We start from the raw sequence: 23,095 nt of genomic DNA on the forward strand, positions 1-23,095 counted from the left end.
CTCTTCTTTGCCTACCGCAGGATCTGGATCATTAAAGAGCAGCCAGTTATTATGGCTGTTTTTCTAGGGATTTTTTCCCCATATATTTCCCAGGGCTTTACTCTTTAGATAGCACTTTAATTCAGGCTTCAACCACTTCCTAGTCAGATCAGGTGAAATCATTTTCCTTCCCATACCCTCGATGTTTTTCTCACCTAGTAATTCTTTTTTTAAAGATCTTATTTACCCATTTGACAGATCACAAGTAGGCAGAGAGGTGGCAGAGAGAAAGGGGTAAGCAGGCTCCCCGCTGAGCAAAGAGCCTGCTGTGGGGCTCCATCCCAGGACCCTGAAATCATGACCTGAGCGGAAGGCAGAGGCCTAAACCACTGAGCCACCCAAGAGCCCCTTATCTGGTAATTTTTAATCAATGTGGATTTGCTGCATCAAATAGTTCCTTCTTCTTCAAATATAAATATAGAAATATATTGATCAAGTCACACGCATGTCTTAGGAGAATGTCATACCTTTAGTAGCAACCTTGAAATCTTGGCCATTGGTTATGATTTTTGTTTTGGTTTGATTTGGTTCGGTTTTTGTAATTTTAAAAATCCCTCCAGCCCTTGGCTCTGTCTGACCTGATTTCTTTCATCTGTTTCTGCAACAAAGTTGTCCCAGCTGCGAAAACTCTCATTGTTTCCAGTGGCGTCCCCTTCTGAACACTTTGTTAATAGAAAGCTTTTTTTTTTTTTTTTTTTTTTTTTTTTTTTTTTTTTGGCTATGGTAAATGTGGAACAACAGTAGATATTTCAAAGAGGTGAACCACAGATAAATTTCTCTAAGGGTGGGGTGAAGGTTACTCAAAAAGGAACTTGACAAGGCTTTTAAAGATATCGACAATCATTATAACATAACGTGACTGATTATTACCGTGCTCTTAACTGGGCAAACACTTGTTGGCTTCCAAGATAGACTAACATAGTTGAGATGGTTCTAGCGGCCTGCTAGCACAGGGTCTCATGAGCCAGGGATTCTAGCCACTGGCTGTGCAAGGTTGAGACCTGTTAGTGATTCTATTTTTTCCTCTACAGAATGGGTCTTTCTACATTCCAGGTCCTTTCTACCCCAATAAATAATGCGGCGATTCTCTCAGTGAGTTGTACTTTTGGTTTAAACAGCCAACTGTCTGTTATAAAGGACTTTTGTTTAAATTCCTTTAAAAAAAAAGTCGTTTCAAAAAAATCTTTTTTTTTATTTTTTGATCCCATAGGTTTACTCTGATCCTGGAACTTTGTCATTTTGACCTTCTCTGCTGATTAAAATATTCTTCATCATCAGCACCTACTGCTCTCCTCTCCTGGTGTGGTCTCTCGGGAAGGGGACTTCTCTAGCTCTTCTAGCAGGAGATGGGCACTTCCCCTCTACCCCTGTTGCCAGACCAACCTTACCTATCCTGCAGGGTCAGGTCGGCCTGGCCTTTTATCTGTTGTTCTCTTCTGAGTGGTTAGTTTTTCATAGATACCGTGCTTTGCTTTTGTCAGGATTTACCCTGGTCTATCAAAACCCTTTTCTTGTACCAGTGAAGCCTAAGAAACAGTCCTGATGAGAGAACCAGGAACTCGAACAGATCATATTTATCCTGAATGTTCCGTCCAAAATGAAAAATACATTTCTGAGGAGCCTCAAGATCTCTGAGAAGGGAAGTTTCACCAACTCTGTCATGTAGGGGCATCAATTCCGATTCTGTGTCAATTTTCCGACTTTCCCAGCTAATACTTCTCTACCTCAGAAAGCCCACTCTCAACCGTTTCCTCTCTCAAAGGCAGTTGCTCTTAGAGTCTGCACATGGCACTTGGGGCCTGCTAGTCATTGGCTACTGCCCTCTGTACCTTGGGCCTAACAGCTGCGGGGCATCAAGATGAGAATGTCTCTTGTTCTAAGACTTAATATAGTTGGGTGCACATGGTTAAGGAATAATCACTTATTTTGTTGATCCAAGTGTTCGACCTTTCTTAATTATTCTAGTACCACAGTTTACTTGTTCTAAGATTTGTCCCCCCCCCCATTTTAATATCTCTTAAGGTGGCATTTACCTTGCACTTGAGGACATATCCTAGTTTAACTGACAGCATTTCTCTTTCTTAGTCGAACATAAACTATAGTGCATCTTACCCTTGATGAAAGCTAGGATGCAATTAAATACTCTATTATGGTTACGATTCTGATATTTGAAATCCTCCGGTAGCTCCCTGTGCCCCCACAGTGTAGTACCTCACCTCCTCGGCATAGTATACAAACCATCTCACCCCAGTGTTAACCCCGGGGCTCAGCCTCCATCCCCAGGTGATGCTGCCAGATCAGCTGTCGGTTATCATGAACTTGCTGTAGTTTCCTGAATGCACTGTGCTGCCTCCTGGCACTTTGAAACGTGACACACTCATCCTCATTCTTCGCTTTGCCCTTGTCTATCACCTCCCCTGAAAATCTGTTCCTAAGTGGCTTTTCCCAGCTCCAACCTACCCTTGGCAGTCTTTTCTCTCCCTGTGGTAAAGCCTGTCACACTGCACCATGGACATGCCGGTTGTGCCCCTGAGAAGAGAAAAGGGACAGTGAGGGCCCCCCAGCATTTGCAGCTCTAGTGCAGAGCCCCATGCCTGGCTTGCAGGAAATGCCAGATCATGAAGACAAACGGAGATCATCCTCTGGCTAAAACCAGCTCTTCTTTGCCTACCGCAGGATCTGGATCATTAAAGAGCAGCCAGTTATTATGGCTGTTTTTCTAGGGATTTTTTCCCCATATATTTCCCAGGGCTTTACTCTTTATATAGCACTTTAATTCAGGCTTCAACCACTTCCTAGTCAGATCAGGTGAAATCATTTTCCTTCCCATACCCTCGATGTTTTTCTCACCTAGTAATTCTTTTTTTAAAGATCTTATTTACCCATTTGACAGATCACAAGTAGGCAGAGAGGTGGCAGAGAGAAAGGGGTAAGCAGGCTCCCCGCTGAGCAAAGAGCCTGATGTGGGGCTCCATCCCAGGACCCTGAAATCATGACCTGAGCGGAAGGCAGAGGCCTAAACCACTGAGCCACCCAAGAGCCCCTTATCTGGTAATTTTTAATCAATGTGGATTTGCTGCATCAAATAGTTCCTTCTTCTTCAAATATAAATATAGAAATATATTGATCAAGTCACACGCATGTCTTAGGAGAATGTCATACCTTTAGTAGCAACCTTGAAATCTTGGCCATTGGTTATGATTTTTGTTTTGGTTTGATTTGGTTCGGTTTTTGTAATTTTAAAAATCCCTCCAGCCCTTGGCTCTGTCTGACCTGATTGCTTTCAGCTGTTTTTGCAACAAAGTTGTCCCAGCTGCGAAAACTCTCATTGTTTCCAGTGGCGCCCCCTTCTGAACACTTTGTTAATAGAAAGCTTTTTTTTTTTTTTTTTTTTTTTTTTTGGCTATGGTAAATGTGGAACAACAGTAGATATTTCAAAGAGGTGAACCACAGATAAATTTCTCTAAGGGTGGGGTGAAGGTTACTCAAAAAGGAACTTGACAAGGCTTTTAAAGATATCGACAATCATTATAACATAACGTGACTGATTGTTACCGTGCTCTTAACTGGGCAAACACTTGTTGGCTTCCAAGATAGACTAACATAGTTGAGATGGTTCTAGCGGCCTGCTAGCACAGGGTCTCATGAGCCAGGGATTCTAGCCACTGGCTGTGCAAGGTTGAGACCTGTTAGTGATTCTATTTTTTCCTCTACAGAATGGGTCTTTCTACATTCCAGGTCCTTTCTACCCCAATAAATAATGCGGCGATTCTCTCAGTGAGTTGTACTTTTGGTTTAAACAGCCAACTGTCTGTTATAAAGGACTTTTGTTTAAATTCCTTTAAAAAAAAAGTCGTTTCAAAAAAATCTTTTTTTTTATTTTTTGATCCCATAGGTTTACTCTGATCCTGGAACTTTGTCATTTTGACCTTCTCTGCTGATTAAAATATTCTTCATCATCAGCACCTACTGCTCTCCTCTCCTGGTGTGGTCTCTCGGGAAGGGGACTTCTCTAGCTCTTCTAGCAGGAGATGGGCACTTCCCCTCTACCCCTGTTGCCAGACCAACCTTACCTATCCTGCAGGGTCAGGTCGGCCTGGCCTTTTATCTGTTGTTCTCTTCTGAGTGGTTAGTTTTTCATAGATACCGTGCTTTGCTTTTGTCAGGATTTACCCTGGTCTATCAAAACCCTTTTCTTGTACCAGTGAAGCCTAAGAAACAGTCCTGATGAGAGAACCAGGAACTCGAACAGATCATATTTATCCTGAATGTTCCGTCCAAAATGAAAAATACATTTCTGAGGAGCCTCAAGATCTCTGAGAAGGGAAGTTTCACCAACTCTGTCATGTAGGGGCATCAATTCCGATTCTGTGTCAATTTTCCGACTTTCCCAGCTAATACTTCTCTACCTCAGAAAGCCCACTCTCAACCGTTTCCTCTCTCAAAGGCAGTTGCTCTTAGAGTCTGCACATGGCACTTGGGGCCTGCTGGTCATTGGCTACTGCCCTCTGTACCTTGGGCCTAACAGCTGCGGGGCATCAAGATGAGAATGTCTCTTGTTCTAAGACTTAATATAGTTGGGTGCACATGGTTAAGGAATAATCACTTATTTTGTTGATCCAAGTGTTCGACCTTTCTTAGTTATTCTAGTACTACAGTTTACTTGTTCTAAGATTTGTCCCCCCCCCCATTTTAATATCTCTGAAGGTGGCATTTACCTTGCACTTGAGGACATATCCTAGTTTAACTGACAGCATTTCTCTTTCTTAGTCGAACATAAACTATAGTGCATCTTACCCTTGATGAAAGCTAGGATGCAATTAAATACTCTATTATGGTTACGATTCTGATATTTGAAATCCTCCGGTAGCTCCCTGTGCCCCCACAGTGTAGTACCTCACCTCCTCGGCATAGTATACAAACCATCTCACCCCAGTGTTAACCCCGGGGCTAAGCCTCCATCCCCAGGTGATGCTGCCAGATCAGCTGTCGGTTATCATGAACTTGCTGTAGTTTCCTGAATGCACTGTGCTGCCTCCTGGCACTTTGAAACGTGACACACTCATCCTCATTCTTCGCTTTGCCCTTGTCTATCACCTCCCCTGAAAATCTGTTCCTAAGTGGCTTTTCCCAGCTCCAACCTACCCTTGGCAGTCTTTTCTCTCCCTGTGGTAAAGCCTGTCACACTGCACCATGGACATGCCGGTTGTCCCCCTGAGAAGAGAAAAGGGACAGTGAGGGCCCCCCAGCATTTGCAGCTCTAGTGCAGAGCCCCATGCCTGGCTTACAGGAAATGCCAGATCATGAAGACAAACGGAGATCATCCTCTGGCTAAAACCAGCTCTTCTTTGCCTACCGCAGGATCTGGATCATTAAAGAGCAGCCAGTTATTATGGCTGTTTTTCTAGGGATTTTTTCCCCATATATTTCCCAGGGCTTTACTCTTTAGATAGCACTTTAATTCAGGCTTCAACCACTTCCTAGTCAGATCAGGTGAAATCATTTTCCTTCCCATACCCTCGATGTTTTTCTCACCTAGTAATTCTTTTTTTAAAGATCTTATTTACCCATTTGACAGATCACAAGTAGGCAGAGAGGTGGCAGAGAGAAAGGGGTAAGCAGGCTCCCCGCTGAGCAAAGAGCCTGCTGTGGGGCTCCATCCCAGGACCCTGAAATCATGACCTGAGCGGAAGGCAGAGGCCTAAACCACTGAGCCACCCAAGAGCCCCTTATCTGGTAATTTTTAATCAATGTGGATTTGCTGCATCAAATAGTTCCTTCTTCTTCAAATATAAATATAGAAATATATTGATCAAGTCACACGCATGTCTTAGGAGAATGTCATACCTTTAGTAGCAACCTTGAAATCTTGGCCATTGGTTATGATTTTTGTTTTGGTTTGATTTGGTTCGGTTTTTGTAATTTTAAAAATCCCTCCAGCCCTTGGCTCTGTCTGACCTGATTTCTTTCATCTGTTTCTGCAACAAAGTTGTCCCAGCTGCGAAAACTCTCATTGTTTCCAGTGGCGTCCCCTTCTGAACACTTTGTTAATAGAAAGCTTTTTTTTTTTTTTTTTTTTTTTTTTTTTTGGCTATGGTAAATGTGGAACAACAGTAGATATTTCAAAGAGGTGAACCACAGATAAATTTCTCTAAGGGTGGGGTGAAGGTTACTCAAAAAGGAACTTGACAAGGCTTTTAAAGATATCGACAATCATTATAACATAACGTGACTGATTATTACCGTGCTCTTAACTGGGCAAACACTTGTTGGCTTCCAAGATAGACTAACATAGTTGAGATGGTTCTAGCGGCCTGCTAGCACAGGGTCTCATGAGCCAGGGATTCTAGCCACTGGCTGTGCAAGGTTGAGACCTGTTAGTGATTCTATTTTTTCCTCTACAGAATGGGTCTTTCTACATTCCAGGTCCTTTCTACCCCAATAAATAATGCGGCGATTCTCTCAGTGAGTTGTACTTTTGGTTTAAACAGCCAACTGTCTGTTATAAAGGACTTTTGTTTAAATTCCTTTAAAAAAAAAGTCGTTTCAAAAAAATCTTTTTTTTTATTTTTTGATCCCATAGGTTTACTCTGATCCTGGAACTTTGTCATTTTGACCTTCTCTGCTGATTAAAATATTCTTCATCATCAGCACCTACTGCTCTCCTCTCCTGGTGTGGTCTCTCGGGAAGGGGACTTCTCTAGCTCTTCTAGCAGGAGATGGGCACTTCCCCTCTACCCCTGTTGCCAGACCAACCTTACGTATCCTGCAGGGTCAGGTCGGCCTGGCCTTTTATCTGTTGTTCTCTTCTGAGTGGTTAGTTTTTCATAGATACCGTGCTTTGCTTTTGTCAGGATTTACCCTGGTCTATCAAAACCCTTTTCTTGTACCAGTGAAGCCTAAGAAACAGTCCTGATGAGAGAACCAGGAACTCGAACAGATCATATTTATCCTGAATGTTCCGTCCAAAATGAAAAATACATTTCTGAGGAGCCTCAAGATCTCTGAGAAGGGAAGTTTCACCAACTCTGTCATGTAGGGGCATCAATTCCGATTCTGTGTCAATTTTCCGACTTTCCCAGCTAATACTTCTCTACCTCAGAAAGCCCACTCTCAACCGTTTCCTCTCTCAAAGGCAGTTGCTCTTAGAGTCTGCACATGGCACTTGGGGCCTGCTGGTCATTGGCTACTGCCCTCTGTACCTTGGGCCTAACAGCTGCGGGGCATCAAGATGAGAATGTCTCTTGTTCTAAGACTTAATATAGTTGGGTGCACATGGTTAAGGAATAATCACTTATTTTGTTGATCCAAGTGTTCGACCTTTCTTAGTTATTCTAGTACTACAGTTTACTTGTTCTAAGATTTGTCCCCCCCCCCCATTTTAATATCTCTGAAGGTGGCATTTACCTTGCACTTGAGGACATATCCTAGTTTAACTGACAGCATTTCTCTTTCTTAGTCGAACATAAACTATAGTGCATCTTACCCTTGATGAAAGCTAGGATGCAATTAAATACTCTATTATGGTTACGATTCTGATATTTGAAATCCTCCGGTAGCTCCCTGTGCCCCCACAGTGTAGTACCTCACCTCCTCGGCATAGTATACAAACCATCTCACCCCAGTGTTAACCCCGGGGCTCAGCCTCCATCCCCAGGTGATGCTGCCAGATCAGCTGTCGGTTATCATGAACTTGCTGTAGTTTCCTGAATGCACTGTGCTGCCTCCTGGCACTTTGAAACGTGACACACTCATCCTCATTCTTCGCTTTGCCCTTGTCTATCACCTCCCCTGAAAATCTGTTCCTAAGTGGCTTTTCCCAGCTCCAACCTACCCTTGGCAGTCTTTTCTCTCCCTGTGGTAAAGCCTGTCACACTGCACCATGGACATGCCGGTTGTGCCCCTGAGAAGAGAAAAGGGACAGTGAGGGCCCCCCAGCATTTGCAGCTCTAGTGCAGAGCCCCATGCCTGGCTTGCAGGAAATGCCAGATCATGAAGACAAACGGAGATCATCCTCTGGCTAAAACCAGCTCTTCTTTGCCTACCGCAGGATCTGGATCATTAAAGAGCAGCCAGTTATTATGGCTGTTTTTCTAGGGATTTTTTCCCCATATATTTCCCAGGGCTTTACTCTTTATATAGCACTTTAATTCAGGCTTCAACCACTTCCTAGTCAGATCAGGTGAAATCATTTTCCTTCCCATACCCTCGATGTTTTTCTCACCTAGTAATTCTTTTTTTAAAGATCTTATTTACCCATTTGACAGATCACAAGTAGGCAGAGAGGTGGCAGAGAGAAAGGGGTAAGCAGGCTCCCCGCTGAGCAAAGAGCCTGATGTGGGGCTCCATCCCAGGACCCTGAAATCATGACCTGAGCGGAAGGCAGAGGCCTAAACCACTGAGCCACCCAAGAGCCCCTTATCTGGTAATTTTTAATCAATGTGGATTTGCTGCATCAAATAGTTCCTTCTTCTTCAAATATAAATATAGAAATATATTGATCAAGTCACACGCATGTCTTAGGAGAATGTCATACCTTTAGTAGCAACCTTGAAATCTTGGCCATTGGTTATGATTTTTGTTTTGGTTTGATTTGGTTCGGTTTTTGTAATTTTAAAAATCCCTCCAGCCCTTGGCTCTGTCTGACCTGATTGCTTTCAGCTGTTTCTGCAACAAAGTTGTCCCAGCTGCGAAAACTCTCATTGTTTCCAGTGGCGCCCCCTTCTGAGCACTTTGTTAGTAGAAAGCTTTTTTTTTTTTTTTTTTTGGCTATGGTAAATGTGGAACAACAGTAGATATTTCAAAGAGGTGAACCACAGATAAATTTCTCTAAGGGTGGGGTGAGGGTTACTCAAAAAGGAACTTGACAAGGCATTTAAAGATATCGACAATCATTATAACATAACGTGACTGATTGTTACCGTGCTCTTAACTGGGCAAACACTTGTTGGCTTCCAAGATAGACTAACATAGTTGAGATGGTTCTAGCGGCCTGCTAGCACAGGGTCTCATGAGCCAGGGATTCTAGCCACTGGCTGTGCAAGGTTGAGACCTGTTAGTGATTCTATTTTTTCCTCTACAGAATGGGTCTTGCTACATTCCAGGTCCTTTCTACCCCAATAAATAATGCGGCGATTCTCTCAGTGAGTTGTACTTTTGGTTTAAACAGCCAACTGTCTGTTATAAAGGACTTTTGTTTAAATTCCTTTAAAAAAAAAAGTCGTTTCAAAAAAATCTTTTTTTATATTTTTTGATCCCATAGGTTTACTCTGATCCTGGAACTTTGTCATTTTGACCTTCTCTGCTGATTAAAATATTCTTCATCATCAGCACCTACTGCTCTCCTCTCCTGGTGTGGTCTCTCGGGAAGGGGACTTCTCTAGCTCTTCTAGCAGGAGATGGGCACTTCCCCTCTACCCCTGTTGCCAGACCAACCTTACGTATCCTGCAGGGTCAGGTCGGCCTGGCCTTTTATCTGTTGTTCTCTTCTGAGTGGTTAGTTTTTCATCGATACCGTGCTTTGCTTTTGTCAGGATTTACCCTGGTCTATCAAAACCCTTTTCTTGTACCAGTGAAGCCTAAGAAACAGTCCTGATGAGAGAACCAGGAACTCGAACAGATCATATTTATCCTGAATGTTCCGTCCAAAATGAAAAATACATTTCTGAGGAGCCTCAAGATCTCTGAGAAGGGAAGTTTCACCAACTCTGTCATGTAGGGGCATCAATTCCGATTCTGTGTCAATTTTCCGACTTTCCCAGCTAATACTTCTCTACCTCAGAAAGCCCACTCTCAGCCGTTTCCTCTCTCAAAGGCAGTTGCTCTTAGAGTCTGCACATGGCACTTGGGGCCTGCTGGTCATTGGCTACTGCCCTCTGTACCTTGGGCCTAACAGCTGCGGGGCATCAAGATGAGAATGTCTCTTGTTCTAAGACTTAATATAGTTGGGTGCACATGGTTAAGGAATAATCACTTATTTTGTTGATCCAAGTGTTCGAACTTTCTTAATTATTCTAGTACCACAGTTTACTTGTTCTAAGATTTGTCCCCCCCCCATTTTAATATCTCTGAAGGTGGCATTTACCTTGCACTTGAGGACATATCCTAGTTTAACTGACAGCATTTCTCTTTCTTAGTCGAACATAAACTATAGTGCATCTTACCCTTGATGAAAGCTAGGATGCAATTAAATACTCTATTATGGTTACGATTCTGATATTTGAAATCCTCCGGTAGCTCCCTGTGCCCCCACAGTGTAGTACCTCACCTCCTCGGCATAGTATACAAACCATCTCACCCCAGTGTTAACCCCGGGGCTCAGCCTCCATCCCCAGGTGATGCTGCCAGATCAGCTGTCGGTTATCATGAACTTGCTGTAGTTTCCTGAATGCACTGTGCTGCCTCCTGGCACTTTGAAACGTGACACACTCATCCTCATTCTTCGCTTTGCCCTTGTCTATCACCTCCCCTGAAAATCTGTTCCTAAGTGGCTTTTCCCAGCTCCAACCTACCCTTGGCAGTCTTTTCTCTCCCTGTGGTAAAGCCTGTCACACTGCACCATGGACATGCCGGTTGTCCCCCTGAGAAGAGAAAAGGGACAGTGAGGGCCCCCCAGCATTTGCAGCTCTAGTGCAGAGCCCCATGCCTGGCTTGCAGGAAATGCCAGATCATGAAGACAAACGGAGATCATCCTCTGGCTAAAACCAGCTCTTCTTTGCCTACCGCAGGATCTGGATCATTAAAGAGCAGCCAGTTATTATGGCTGTTTTTCTAGGGATTTTTTCCCCATATATTTCCCAGGGCTTTACTCTTTAGATAGCACTTTAATTCAGGCTTCAACCACTTCCTAGTCAGATCAGGTGAAATCATTTTCCTTCCCATACCCTCGATGTTTTTCTCACCTAGTAATTCTTTTTTTAAAGATCTTATTTACCCATTTGACAGATCACAAGTAGGCAGAGAGGTGGCAGAGAGAAAGGGGTAAGCAGGCTCCCCGCTGAGCAAAGAGCCTGATGTGGGGCTCCATCCCAGGACCCTGAAATCATGACCTGAGCGGAAGGCAGAGGCCTAAACCACTGAGCCACCCAAGAGCCCCTTATCTGGTAATTTTTAATCAATGTGGATTTGCTGCATCAAATAGTTCCTTCTTCTTCAAATATAAATATAGAAATATATTGATCAAGTCACACGCATGTCTTAGGAGAATGTCATACCTTTAGTAGCAACCTTGAAATCTTGGCCATTGGTTATGATTTTTGTTTTGGTTTGATTTGGTTCGGTTTTTGTAATTTTAAAAATCCCTCCAGCCCTTGGCTCTGTCTGACCTGATTGCTTTCAGCTGTTTCTGCAACAAAGTTGTCCCAGCTGCGAAAACTCTCATTGTTTCCAGTGGCGCCCCCTTCTGAGCACTTTGTTAGTAGAAAGCTTTTTTTTTTTTTTTTTTTTGGCTATGGTAAATGTGGAACAACAGTAGATATTTCAAAGAGGTGAACCACAGATAAATTTCTCTAAGGGTGGGGTGAGGGTTACTCAAAAAGGAACTTGACAAGGCATTTAAAGATATCGACAATCATTATAACATAACGTGACTGATTGTTACCGTGCTCTTAACTGGGCAAACACTTGTTGGCTTCCAAGATAGACTAACATAGTTGAGATGGTTCTAGCGGCCTGCTAGCACAGGGTCTCATGAGCCAGGGATTCTAGCCACTGGCTGTGCAAGGTTGAGACCTGTTAGTGATTCTATTTTTTCCTCTACAGAATGGGTCTTGCTACATTCCAGGTCCTTTCTACCCCAATAAATAATGCGGCGATTCTCTCAGTGAGTTGTACTTTTGGTTTAAACAGCCAACTGTCTGTTATAAAGGACTTTTGTTTAAATTCCTTTAAAAAAAAAAGTCGTTTCAAAAAAATCTTTTTTTATATTTTTTGATCCCATAGGTTTACTCTGATCCTGGAACTTTGTCATTTTGACCTTCTCTGCTGATTAAAATATTCTTCATCATCAGCACCTACTGCTCTCCTCTCCTGGTGTGGTCTCTCGGGAAGGGGACTTCTCTAGCTCTTCTAGCAGGAGATGGGCACTTCCCCTCTACCCCTGTTGCCAGACCAACCTTACGTATCCTGCAGGGTCAGGTCGGCCTGGCCTTTTATCTGTTGTTCTCTTCTGAGTGGTTAGTTTTTCATCGATACCGTGCTTTGCTTTTGTCAGGATTTACCCTGGTCTATCAAAACCCTTTTCTTGTACCAGTGAAGCCTATGAAACAGTCCTGATGAGAGAACCAGGAACTCGAACAGATCATATTTATCCTGAATGTTCCGTCCAAAATGAAAAATACATTTCTGAGGAGCCTCAAGATCTCTGAGAAGGGAAGTTTCACCAACTCTGTCATGTAGGGGCATCAATTCCGATTCTGTGTCAATTTTCCGACTTTCCCAGCTAATACTTCTCTACCTCAGAAAGCCCACTCTCAGCCGTTTCCTCTCTCAAAGGCAGTTGCTCTTAGAGTCTGCACATGGCACTTGGGGCCTGCTGGTCATTGGCTACTGCCCTCTGTACCTTGGGCCTAACAGCTGCGGGGCATCAAGATGAGAATGTCTCTTGTTCTAAGACTTAATATAGTTGGGTGCACATGGTTAAGGAATAATCACTTATTTTGTTGATCCAAGTGTTCGACCTTTCTTAGTTATTCTAGTACCACAGTTTACTTGTTCTAAGATTTGTCCCCCCCCCCATTTTAATATCTCTGAAGGTGGCATTTACCTTGCACTTGAGGACATATCCTAGTTTAACTGACAGCATTTCTCTTTCTTAGTCGAACATAAACTATAGTGCATCTTACCCTTGATGAAAGCTAGGATGCAATTAAATACTCTATTATGGTTACGATTCTGATATTTGAAATCCTCCGGTAGCTCCCTGTGCCCCCACAGTGTAGTACCTCACCTCCTCGGCATAGTATACAAACCATCTCACCCCAGTGTTAACCCCGGGGCTCAGCCTCCATCCCCAGGTGATGCTGCCAGATCAGCTGTCGGTTATCATGAACTTGCTGTAGTTTCCTGAATGCACTGTGCTGCCTCCTGGCACTTTGAAACGTGACACACTCATCCTCATTCTTCGCTTTGCCCTTGTCTATCACCTCCCCTGAAAATCTGTTCCTAAGTGGCTTTTCCCAGCTCCAACCTACCCTTGGCAGTCTTTTCTCTCCCTGTGGTAAAGCCTGTCACACTGCACCATGGACATGCCGGTTGTCCCCCTGAGAAGAGAAAAGGGACAGTGAGGGCCCCCCAGCATTTGCAGCTCTAGTGCAGAGCCCCATGCCTGGCTTGCAGGAAATGCCAGATCATGAAGACAAACGGAGATCATCCTCTGGCTAAAACCAGCTCTTCTTTGCCTACCGCAGGATCTGGATCATTAAAGAGCAGCCAGTTATTATGGCTGTTTTTCTAGGGATTTTTTCCCCATATATTTCCCAGGGCTTTACTCTTTATATAGCACTTTAATTCAGGCTTCAACCACTTCCTAGTCAGATCAGGTGAAATCATTTTCCTTCCCATACCCTCGATGTTTTTCTCACCTAGTAATTCTTTTTTTAAAGATCTTATTTACCCATTTGACAGATCACAAGTAGGCAGAGAGGTGGCAGAGAGAAAGGGGTAAGCAGGCTCCCCGCTGAGCAAAGAGCCTGATGTGGGGCTCCATCCCAGGACCCTGAAATCATGACCTGAGCGGAAGGCAGAGGCCTAAACCACTGAGCCACCCAAGAGCCCCTTATCTGGTAATTTTTAATCAATGTGGATTTGCTGCATCAAATAGTTCCTTCTTCTTCAAATATAAATATAGAAATATATTGATCAAGTCACACGCATGTCTTAGGAGAATGTCATACCTTTAGTAGCAACCTTGAAATCTTGGCCATTGGTTATGATTTTTGTTTTGGTTTGATTTGGTTCGGTTTTTGTAATTTTAAAAATCCCTCCAGCCCTTGGCTCTGTCTGACCTGATTGCTTTCAGCTGTTTCTGCAACAAAGTTGTCCCAGCTGCGAAAACTCTCATTGTTTCCAGTGGCGCCCCCTTCTGAACACTTTGTTAATAGAAAGCTTTTTTTTTTTTTTTTTTTTTTTTTTTGGCTATGGTAAATGTGGAACAACAGTAGATATTTCAAAGAGGTGAACCACAGATAAATTTCTCTAAGGGTGGGGTGAGGGTTACTCAAAAAGGAACTTGACAAGGCTTTTAAAGATATCGACAATCATTATAACATAACGTGACTGATTGTTACCGTGCTCTTAACTGGGCAAACACTTGTTGGCTTCCAAGATAGACTAACATAGTTGAGATGGTTCTAGCGGCCTGCTAGCACAGGGTCTCATGAGCCAGGGATTCTAGCCACTGGCTGTGCAAGGTTGAGACCTGTTAGTGATTCTATTTTTTCCTCTACAGAATGGGTCTTTCTACATTCCAGGTCCTTTCTACCCCAATAAATAATGCGGCGATTCTCTCAGTGAGTTGTACTTTTGGTTTAAACAGCCAACTGTCTGTTATAAAGGACTTTTGTTTAAATTCCTTTAAAAAAAAAAAGTCGTTTCAAAAAAATCTTTTTTTTATTTTTTATTTTTTGATCCCATATGTTTACTCTGATCCTGGAACTTTGTCATTTTGACCTTCTCTGCTGATTAAAATATTCTTCATCATCAGCACCTACTGCTCTCCTCTCCTGGTGTGGTCTCTCGGGAAGGGGACTTCTCTAGCTCTTCTAGCAGGAGATGGGCACTTCCCCTCTACCCCTGTTGCCAGACCAACCTTACCTATCCTGCAGGGTCAGGTCGGCCTGGCCTTTTATCTGTTGTTCTCTTCTGAGTGGTTAGTTTTTCATCGATACCGTGCTTTGCTTTTGTCAGGATTTACCCTGGTCTATCAAAACCCTTTTCTTGTACCAGTGAAGCCTAAGAAACAGTCCTGATGAGAGAACCAGGAACTCGAACAGATCATATTTATCCTGAATGTTCCGTCCAAAATGAAAAATACATTTCTGAGGAGCCTCAAGATCTCTGAGAAGGGAAGTTTCACCAACTCTGTCATGTAGGGGCATCAATTCCGATTCTGTGTCAATTTTCCGACTTTCCCAGCTAATACTTCTCTACCTCAGAAAGCCCACTCTCAACCGTTTCCTCTCTCAAAGGCAGTTGCTCTTAGAGTCTGCACATGGCACTTGGGGCCTGCTAGTCATTGGCTACTGCCCTCTGTACCTTGGGCCTAACAGCTGCGGGGCATCAAGATGAGAATGTCTCTTGTTCTAAGACTTAATATAGTTGGGTGCACATGGTTAAGGAATAATCACTTATTTTGTTGATCCAAGTGTTCGACCTTTCTTAATTATTCTAGTACCACAGTTTACTTGTTCTAAGATTTGTCCCCCCCCCCATTTTAATATCTCTTAAGGTGGCATTTACCTTGCACTTGAGGACATATCCTAGTTTAACTGACAGCATTTCTCTTTCTTAGTCGAACATAAACTATAGTGCATCTTACCCTTGATGAAAGCTAGGATGCAATTAAATACTCTATTATGGTTACGATTCTGATATTTGAAATCCTCCGGTAGCTCCCTGTGCCCCCACAGTGTAGTACCTCACCTCCTCGGCATAGTATACAAACCATCTCACCCCAGTGTTAACCCCGGGGCTCAGCCTCCATCCCCAGGTGATGCTGCCAGATCAGCTGTCGGTTATCATGAACTTGCTGTAGTTTCCTGAATGCACTGTGCTGCCTCCTGGCACTTTGAAACGTGACACACTCATCCTCATTCTTCGCTTTGCCCTTGTCTATCACCTCCCCTGAAAATCTGTTCCTAAGTGGCTTTTCCCAGCTCCAACCTACCCTTGGCAGTCTTTTCTCTCCCTGTGGTAAAGCCTGTCACACTGCACCATGGACATGCCGGTTGTGCCCCTGAGAAGAGAAAAGGGACAGTGAGGGCCCCCCAGCATTTGCAGCTCTAGTGCAGAGCCCCATGCCTGGCTTGCAGGAAATGCCAGATCATGAAGACAAACGGAGATCATCCTCTGGCTAAAACCAGCTCTTCTTTGCCTACCGCAGGATCTGGATCATTAAAGAGCAGCCAGTTATTATGGCTGTTTTTCTAGGGATTTTTTCCCCATATATTTCCCAGGGCTTTACTCTTTATATAGCACTTTAATTCAGGCTTCAACCACTTCCTAGTCAGATCAGGTGAAATCATTTTCCTTCCCATACCCTCGATGTTTTTCTCACCTAGTAATTCTTTTTTTAAAGATCTTATTTACCCATTTGACAGATCACAAGTAGGCAGAGAGGTGGCAGAGAGAAAGGGGTAAGCAGGCTCCCCGCTGAGCAAAGAGCCTGATGTGGGGCTCCATCCCAGGACCCTGAAATCATGACCTGAGCGGAAGGCAGAGGCCTAAACCACTGAGCCACCCAAGAGCCCCTTATCTGGTAATTTTTAATCAATGTGGATTTGCTGCATCAAATAGTTCCTTCTTCTTCAAATATAAATATAGAAATATATTGATCAAGTCACACGCATGTCTTAGGAGAATGTCATACCTTTAGTAGCAACCTTGAAATCTTGGCCATTGGTTATGATTTTTGTTTTGGTTTGATTTGGTTCGGTTTTTGTAATTTTAAAAATCCCTCCAGCCCTTGGCTCTGTCTGACCTGATTGCTTTCAGCTGTTTCTGCAACAAAGTTGTCCCAGCTGCGAAAACTCTCATTGTTTCCAGTGGCGCCCCCTTCTGAGCACTTTGTTAGTAGAAAGCTTTTTTTTTTTTTTTTTTTGGCTATGGTAAATGTGGAACAACAGTAGATATTTCAAAGAGGTGAACCACAGATAAATTTCTCTAAGGGTGGGGTGAGGGTTACTCAAAAAGGAACTTGACAAGGCATTTAAAGATATCGACAATCATTATAACATAACGTGACTGATTGTTACCGTGCTCTTAACTGGGCAAACACTTGTTGGCTTCCAAGATAGACTAACATAGTTGAGATGGTTCTAGCGGCCTGCTAGCACAGGGTCTCATGAGCCAGGGATTCTAGCCACTGGCTGTGCAAGGTTGAGACCTGTTAGTGATTCTATTTTTTCCTCTACAGAATGGGTCTTGCTACATTCCAGGTCCTTTCTACCCCAATAAATAATGCGGCGATTCTCTCAGTGAGTTGTACTTTTGGTTTAAACAGCCAACTGTCTGTTATAAAGGACTTTTGTTTAAATTCCTTTAAAAAAAAAAGTCGTTTCAAAAAAATCTTTTTTTATATTTTTTGATCCCATAGGTTTACTCTGATCCTGGAACTTTGTCATTTTGACCTTCTCTGCTGATTAAAATATTCTTCATCATCAGCACCTACTGCTCTCCTCTCCTGGTGTGGTCTCTCGGGAAGGGGACTTCTCTAGCTCTTCTAGCAGGAGATGGGCACTTCCCCTCTACCCCTGTTGCCAGACCAACCTTACGTATCCTGCAGGGTCAGGTCGGCCTGGCCTTTTATCTGTTGTTCTCTTCTGAGTGGTTAGTTTTTCATCGATACCGTGCTTTGCTTTTGTCAGGATTTACCCTGGTCTATCAAAACCCTTTTCTTGTACCAGTGAAGCCTAAGAAACAGTCCTGATGAGAGAACCAGGAACTCGAACAGATCATATTTATCCTGAATGTTCCGTCCAAAATGAAAAATACATTTCTGAGGAGCCTCAAGATCTCTGAGAAGGGAAGTTTCACCAACTCTGTCATGTAGGGGCATCAATTCCGATTCTGTGTCAATTTTCCGACTTTCCCAGCTAATACTTCTCTACCTCAGAAAGCCCACTCTCAGCCGTTTCCTCTCTCAAAGGCAGTTGCTCTTAGAGTCTGCACATGGCACTTGGGGCCTGCTGGTCATTGGCTACTGCCCTCTGTACCTTGGGCCTAACAGCTGCGGGGCATCAAGATGAGAATGTCTCTTGTTCTAAGACTTAATATAGTTGGGTGCACATGGTTAAGGAATAATCACTTATTTTGTTGATCCAAGTGTTCGAACTTTCTTAATTATTCTAGTACCACAGTTTACTTGTTCTAAGATTTGTCCCCCCCCCATTTTAATATCTCTGAAGGTGGCATTTACCTTGCACTTGAGGACATATCCTAGTTTAACTGACAGCATTTCTCTTTCTTAGTCGAACATAAACTATAGTGCATCTTACCCTTGATGAAAGCTAGGATGCAATTAAATACTCTATTATGGTTACGATTCTGATATTTGAAATCCTCCGGTAGCTCCCTGTGCCCCCACAGTGTAGTACCTCACCTCCTCGGCATAGTATACAAACCATCTCACCCCAGTGTTAACCCCGGGGCTCAGCCTCCATCCCCAGGTGATGCTGCCAGATCAGCTGTCGGTTATCATGAACTTGCTGTAGTTTCCTGAATGCACTGTGCTGCCTCCTGGCACTTTGAAACGTGACACACTCATCCTCATTCTTCGCTTTGCCCTTGTCTATCACCTCCCCTGAAAATCTGTTCCTAAGTGGCTTTTCCCAGCTCCAACCTACCCTTGGCAGTCTTTTCTCTCCCTGTGGTAAAGCCTGTCACACTGCACCATGGACATGCCGGTTGTCCCCCTGAGAAGAGAAAAGGGACAGTGAGGGCCCCCCAGCATTTGCAGCTCTAGTGCAGAGCCCCATGCCTGGCTTGCAGGAAATGCCAGATCATGAAGACAAACGGAGATCATCCTCTGGCTAAAACCAGCTCTTCTTTGCCTACCGCAGGATCTGGATCATTAAAGAGCAGCCAGTTATTATGGCTGTTTTTCTAGGGATTTTTTCCCCATATATTTCCCAGGGCTTTACTCTTTAGATAGCACTTTAATTCAGGCTTCAACCACTTCCTAGTCAGATCAGGTGAAATCATTTTCCTTCCCATACCCTCGATGTTTTTCTCACCTAGTAATTCTTTTTTTAAAGATCTTATTTACCCATTTGACAGATCACAAGTAGGCAGAGAGGTGGCAGAGAGAAAGGGGTAAGCAGGCTCCCCGCTGAGCAAAGAGCCTGATGTGGGGCTCCATCCCAGGACCCTGAAATCATGACCTGAGCGGAAGGCAGAGGCCTAAACCACTGAGCCACCCAAGAGCCCCTTATCTGGTAATTTTTAATCAATGTGGATTTGCTGCATCAAATAGTTCCTTCTTCTTCAAATATAAATATAGAAATATATTGATCAAGTCACACGCATGTCTTAGGAGAATGTCATACCTTTAGTAGCAACCTTGAAATCTTGGCCATTGGTTATGATTTTTGTTTTGGTTTGATTTGGTTCGGTTTTTGTAATTTTAAAAATCCCTCCAGCCCTTGGCTCTGTCTGACCTGATTGCTTTCAGCTGTTTCTGCAACAAAGTTGTCCCAGCTGCGAAAACTCTCATTGTTTCCAGTGGCGCCCCCTTCTGAGCACTTTGTTAGTAGAAAGCTTTTTTTTTTTTTTTTTTGGCTATGGTAAATGTGGAACAACAGTAGATATTTCAAAGAGGTGAACCACAGATAAATTTCTCTAAGGGTGGGGTGAGGGTTACTCAAAAAGGAACTTGACAAGGCATTTAAAGATATCGACAATCATTATAACATAACGTGACTGATTGTTACCGTGCTCTTAACTGGGCAAACACTTGTTGGCTTCCAAGATAGACTAACATAGTTGAGATGGTTCTAGCGGCCTGCTAGCACAGGGTCTCATGAGCCAGGGATTCTAGCCACTGGCTGTGCAAGGTTGAGACCTGTTAGTGATTCTATTTTTTCCTCTACAGAATGGGTCTTGCTACATTCCAGGTCCTTTCTACCCCAATAAATAATGCGGCGATTCTCTCAGTGAGTTGTACTTTTGGTTTAAACAGCCAACTGTCTGTTATAAAGGACTTTTGTTTAAATTCCTTTAAAAAAAAAAGTCGTTTCAAAAAAATCTTTTTTTATATTTTTTGATCCCATAGGTTTACTCTGATCCTGGAACTTTGTCATTTTGACCTTCTCTGCTGATTAAAATATTCTTCATCATCAGCACCTACTGCTCTCCTCTCCTGGTGTGGTCTCTCGGGAAGGGGACTTCTCTAGCTCTTCTAGCAGGAGATGGGCACTTCCCCTCTACCCCTGTTGCCAGACCAACCTTACGTATCCTGCAGGGTCAGGTCGGCCTGGCCTTTTATCTGTTGTTCTCTTCTGAGTGGTTAGTTTTTCATCGATACCGTGCTTTGCTTTTGTCAGGATTTACCCTGGTCTATCAAAACCCTTTTCTTGTACCAGTGAAGCCTATGAAACAGTCCTGATGAGAGAACCAGGAACTCGAACAGATCATATTTATCCTGAATGTTCCGTCCAAAATGAAAAATACATTTCTGAGGAGCCTCAAGATCTCTGAGAAGGGAAGTTTCACCAACTCTGTCATGTAGGGGCATCAATTCCGATTCTGTGTCAATTTTCCGACTTTCCCAGCTAATACTTCTCTACCTCAGAAAGCCCACTCTCAGCCGTTTCCTCTCTCAAAGGCAGTTGCTCTTAGAGTCTGCACATGGCACTTGGGGCCTGCTGGTCATTGGCTACTGCCCTCTGTACCTTGGGCCTAACAGCTGCGGGGCATCAAGATGAGAATGTCTCTTGTTCTAAGACTTAATATAGTTGGGTGCACATGGTTAAGGAATAATCACTTATTTTGTTGATCCAAGTGTTCGACCTTTCTTAGTTATTCTAGTACCACAGTTTACTTGTTCTAAGATTTGTCCCCCCCCCCATTTTAATATCTCTGAAGGTGGCATTTACCTTGCACTTGAGGACATATCCTAGTTTAACTGACAGCATTTCTCTTTCTTAGTCGAACATAAACTATAGTGCATCTTACCCTTGATGAAAGCTAGGATGCAATTAAATACTCTATTATGGTTACGATTCTGATATTTGAAATCCTCCGGTAGCTCCCTGTGCCCCCACAGTGTAGTACCTCACCTCCTCGGCATAGTATACAAACCATCTCACCCCAGTGTTAACCCCGGGGCTCAGCCTCCATCCCCAGGTGATGCTGCCAGATCAGCTGTCGGTTATCATGAACTTGCTGTAGTTTCCTGAATGCACTGTGCTGCCTCCTGGCACTTTGAAACGTGACACACTCATCCTCATTCTTCGCTTTGCCCTTGTCTATCACCTCCCCTGAAAATCTGTTCCTAAGTGGCTTTTCCCAGCTCCAACCTACCCTTGGCAGTCTTTTCTCTCCCTGTGGTAAAGCCTGTCACACTGCACCATGGACATGCCGGTTGTCCCCCTGAGAAGAGAAAAGGGACAGTGAGGGCCCCCCAGCATTTGCAGCTCTAGTGCAGAGCCCCATGCCTGGCTTGCAGGAAATGCCAGATCATGAAGACAAACGGAGATCATCCTCTGGCTAAAACCAGCTCTTCTTTGCCTACCGCAGGATCTGGATCATTAAAGAGCAGCCAGTTATTATGGCTGTTTTTCTAGGGATTTTTTCCCCATATATTTCCCAGGGCTTTACTCTTTATATAGCACTTTAATTCAGGCTTCAACCACTTCCTAGTCAGATCAGGTGAAATCATTTTCCTTCCCATACCCTCGATGTTTTTCTCACCTAGTAATTCTTTTTTTAAAGATCTTATTTACCCATTTGACAGATCACAAGTAGGCAGAGAGGTGGCAGAGAGAAAGGGGTAAGCAGGCTCCCCGCTGAGCAAAGAGCCTGATGTGGGGCTCCATCCCAGGACCCTGAAATCATGACCTGAGCGGAAGGCAGAGGCCTAAACCACTGAGCCACCCAAGAGCCCCTTATCTGGTAATTTTTAATCAATGTGGATTTGCTGCATCAAATAGTTCCTTCTTCTTCAAATATAAATATAGAAATATATTGATCAAGTCACACGCATGTCTTAGGAGAATGTCATACCTTTAGTAGCAACCTTGAAATCTTGGCCATTGGTTATGATTTTTGTTTTGGTTTCATTTGGTTCGGTTTTTGTAATTTTAAAAATCCCTCCAGCCCTTGGCTCTGTCTGACCTGATTGCTTTCAGCTGTTTCTGCAACAAAGTTGTCCCAGCTGCGAAAACTCTCATTGTTTCCAGTGGCGCCCCCTTCTGAACACTTTGTTAATAGAAAGATTTTTTTTTTTTTTTTTTTTTTTTTGGCTATGGTAAATGTGGAACAACAGTAGATATTTCAAAGAGGTGAACCACAGATAAATTTCTCCAAGGGTGGGGTGAGGGTTACTCAAAAAGGAACTTGACAAGGCTTTTAAAGATATCGACAATCATTATAACATAACGTGACTGATTGTTACCGTGCTCTTAACTGGGCAAACACTTGTTGGCTTCCAAGATAGACTAACATAGTTGAGATGGTTCTAGCGGCCTGCTAGCACAGGGTCTCATGAGCCAGGGATTCTAGCCACTGGCTGTGCAAGGTTGAGACCTGTTAGTGATTCTATTTTTTCCTCTACAGAATGGGTCTTTCTACATTCCAGGTCCTTTCTACCCCAATAAATAATGCGGCGATTCTCTCAGTGAGTTGTACTTTTGGTTTAAACAGCCAACTGTCTGTAATAAAGGACTTTTGTTTAAATTCCTTTAAAAAAAAAAGTCGTTTCAAAAAAATCTTTTTTTTATTTTTTATTTTTTGATCCCATAGGTTTACTCTGATCCTGGAACTTTGTCATTTTGACCTTCTCTGCTGATTAAAATATTCTTCATCATCAGCACCTACTGCTCTCCTCTCCTGGTGTGGTCTCTCGGGAAGGGGACTTCTCTAGCTCTTCTAGCAGGAGATGGGCACTTCCCCTCTACCCCTGTTGCCAGACCAACCTTACGTATCCTGCAGGGTCAGGTCGGCCTGGCCTTTTATCTGTTGTTCTCTTCTGAGTGGTTAGTTTTTCATCGATACCGTGCTTTGCTTTTGTCAGGATTTACCCTGGTCTATCAAAACCCTTTTCTTGTACCAGTGAAGCCTAAGAAACAGTCCTGATGAGAGAACCAGGAACTCGAACAGATCATATTTATCCTGAATGTTC

This window comes from Mustela lutreola, chromosome 3, assembly GCF_030435805.1.
Source record: "Mustela lutreola isolate mMusLut2 chromosome 3, mMusLut2.pri, whole genome shotgun sequence".
In the NCBI taxonomy this organism is placed as follows: domain Eukaryota; kingdom Metazoa; phylum Chordata; class Mammalia; order Carnivora; family Mustelidae; genus Mustela; species Mustela lutreola.